General features: G+C 39.6%; 1 pseudogene; it reads left to right on the top strand.

Annotated features, from left to right (window-relative positions):
• The first annotated feature begins 2224 nt into the window (after positions 1–2224).
• On the top strand, positions 2225–2289 carry LOC123283684 (U4 spliceosomal RNA; annotated as a pseudogene).
• The last annotated feature ends 1397 nt before the right edge of the window (positions 2290–3686 follow it).

Raw genomic sequence — 3686 nt, 5'->3', positions numbered from 1 at the left:
GAAGAATTGGCTAATAAGGTGGAAATGTGGTCAGCAGTCAGGGAAATGCAATTATCAATATGATGTAGTAGTTGGAAACATTGGAACCATTCTTTTGCCCTACTTCTGTTGAGAAATTACATTTGAGCCATAGACAAGAGTTACATAGTTAAAACATGTCCAAACCAGGAGAGATATATTCGGTGAAAATGAGTTAGAAATTTTAAATGTCCAAATTTGAAAAGTGAACAAAATGCTAAAAATAGATGGGAAAGGCTAGGGCCCTAACTGGGCCTCCTTCCTCTCATTCTTAAGGTGGACCCTGTGACATTCCTGTGGAACCCACGGGCTCTGGGAAACCTAGTGTGAAAACCAATGACTAAGCCTGACCCTCTCATTTTACAGATGCAGAAACTAGGATCCAAAGAAGACAAGTGAGCCACAACTCAGACTTAGGTTTTCTTACTCCTAGGCCAGTGATGGAAGCAGGAAACTTGCCTTCACTCCAGACTCATTTTTTCTGAGAAAGAAAATGTGGTATCTTTATTTCACTGGATGTGAATAGAGTGGAATTATGTCTGCCTAGAGATTGTTCTTCAGGCGCATTTAAAACTTGTTGAGTAAGTGGTCACTCCATATCAGATGCATGCCATCTTGGAGGCAGGGAAATGCCCCAGTCATTGGTGAAGTACATCCTTGGGAGTCCACACACATGACTTTTGTTTTCAAACATGTTCTTAGCTCAACCTTGTAGAGTAAAGTCATGTGAATCATGTCACATGTCTGGGCCTCGGGCTCTTCATTTTTAAAATAAAGGTTTGGGAGATATTGTTTATGAAGACCCCTTGGGGTTTGGCATTCTGTGATGTTAGAGGATATGAGACACTTCCAGTAGCTGAGTACTCTCTTTATAAAGGGTCCCATTCCATTTCCCCAGCACAGAGAGATGCATAACAAATTTTCTCAGTTCTAGACTGTCTTATACAGAGAGGTGAAAATTCATTTTGTTATAAAGAAAATTAAGAAAACTTGATTTGTAAAGGAGGCATGGATTTCATCTTTTCATTGTAGGCTTGCTGTAGAATTCTCTGGGACCTGAATGATGCTTTCATTTATTCGATATATCTTGAGTGGATAATTGTGCTAGGCTCTGGGCCAGGGACTGGGGCTTAAAGAGGTGAATAAGACTTGATCCCTGACCTTAAGGAGCCCACATACTTGTGGGAGACAAATTCTTACAAACAAATGTAATCTTTAGAATCAGGAGAGAATATTCATAGGACAGTGATAAAAATTACCAAGTACTTTATGTGCATTCTCTCTTCAAGTCCTCTCAACTGTTATACCTATTTCATAGGTGAGATAGATAAGGAAACTAAGGCTCAGAGAGGTCAGAGACTTTCCCAAGGTCATTATCATTGTGGAGAGTGAATTAAGTGGGATAGACTTTAGGTACTGGGACCCAAGTGAAGAAATCATTGCAAAGGTCTAGGTAGGTAATGGTGTGGGTTTGAACTCAGCAGAGGCCGTGGGCATGATGGATAGGACAAGCCTCAATATGCTGTCTTGTCTGTGTTTCCGTTTTAAAGGATTCCTGCTACAACTCTCTTCCACATAAATGATCACATTGATACAGACTGTTATTTATGGGATCAAGAATAGATGCTTAACATTTGCAATGACATGGATGAACCTAGAGGACATTATGCTAAGTGAAGTAGGCCAGACACAGAGAACAAGTGCTACATGATACTGCTTATAAGAGGAACTTAAAACAGTGAAACTGAGAGAAGCAGAGAGGTAGAATGGTGGTTGCCAGGAGTTTGGTGGAAGGGAAAATGGAGAGGTATTAGCCAAAGGGTACAAAGATTTAATAATGCAAGATGAGTAAGTCTTAGAGATCTCCTGTACAGCATAGTGTCTATAGTTAATAATACTGTATTGTATACTTAAAAATTTGCTAAGAGAGTATATCTAGGTTAGGTGTTCTTATCATACACACAAATAATAATAAGGAGGGTGAGAGAACACTTTCCAAAGTGATGGGTATGTTTATGGCATACATTGTGGTGGTAGTTTTACGGATGTATACTTATCTCCAAATTCATCAAGTTGCATACATTAAATATAGACAGTTTTTTTTATGTCAGTCATAACTCAATAAAGTAGTTTAAAAAAAAGGGTGCTTAATCTAAGAATAGCCCATCTATAGACTTTATTAGTGGCTACTGGGATAGCCTCGCACAGCTTTGTGCAGTAGCAGTATTGTAGCCAATGAGGTTTATCCGAGGCACGATTATTGCTAATTGGGATAGTCCCGCACAAAGCCCATGGCCAGAGAGGGTGGTTGAACAATTAGATCTTATGACTTGAGGTATTTGAACCTGAGAAACAGAGAAAAAGTTAAGTACTCTGAAGCCAGAGTGAAAGTTGAGAGAACATAGAACGAAGCAGAACAGTACGGGTGTGACCAATAAACTCCTAACGGCACAATACCTTGGTCTCTAGAGTCGTATTGGATCCTGAATGAACTTCAAGTTACCCAAGCAAGTTCTGATCACTTCCAGCCTTGCTGTTTGGCCAAATCTCCATGGTCAATATTCTCATCATCTTTATTCCTACATGTTATCCCCCCCAATCCTCTTTGCCTGAAGTAACCCAAATTATATTCTGTTCCTTGCAACCAAAACAGCTCATCTAAAGTTGAGGTTGAGAGTAGGAACCAAATTTGGGAAATTTTCCTGAGGAAAAAAGCTGATGGAATTTGAGGACCAATTTTTATCATTATTATTTTTAAAACCTAAAACTATTGGAAGAGAGAAGGCCACTACATTTTACCACAAACCACACAAAAACAAATCTGACACATGAGGTTTCAAACCATTCGGAGTCTGAATTTCCAGCAAAATTAGGAAGGCAATAGACTAAAGAAATATCAGAGGATATAACAATCAGGAGCAACATAAAATGGAAAATGCATCACACGAAATTAAAAGAACTGTTGGGATGGTTTGGAGAAACCACAATTGAACTCTGCAGGAGCCTGCCTTTGTTTCTCTACCTTAACATGTATTTGTTACCGCAGATTAATAGCCTCCATTCAGGGAAGAAATGGCCCTGGATCATTGTTCCATTTTAGGAACCACAGGTGTTGTTGTACACATTTTGTTTATAACCTCAGGGGCGAGTGAAAAACGAAACCTAACCAAGGAAACAGCGACTGTGGACCAGAATGAGCTTTGCCAATATCTCCTTCCTAACCATTCCTGCACAATCAGACCCATAGTTTCATGATAATGGGCATGAAGTTCCACTGTCTACATGGAATGCCAGTTTTAAATAAGAGTGAGGACATGAGTGTGCGTGTGTGCATGTGCAAAAGAATTAAGAGAAAGTTTAACGTGACTAATCTACCCAGGTCTTGCATATTAATAGCCTTCAGAATTCAACTCATTGAAGGGGCCACTAGTTTTGAAGAATGTAGATTAATAAGCCTCCTTGCTTAAAAAATGAGCTTCAATATTTGTGCGAATCATAGAGTCAAAAGAAAAAATCGATGGGCTATCGACTACTGGGGATGATCACATTCATTTTGCCCTTTGTGGTTGGTGAAATCCATGCTGCAATTACAGAGACAGGCTGGCAGCAAAGAGCCTCAGTCCAGCTTTCAGCTCCACATTAATCCAAAACTCCCCATTTTAATGCAG

Source organism: Equus asinus, chromosome 2 (assembly GCF_041296235.1).
Source record: "Equus asinus isolate D_3611 breed Donkey chromosome 2, EquAss-T2T_v2, whole genome shotgun sequence".
NCBI classification, from domain to species: domain Eukaryota; kingdom Metazoa; phylum Chordata; class Mammalia; order Perissodactyla; family Equidae; genus Equus; species Equus asinus.
This window is presented reverse-complemented; position numbering and strand designations above follow the sequence as displayed.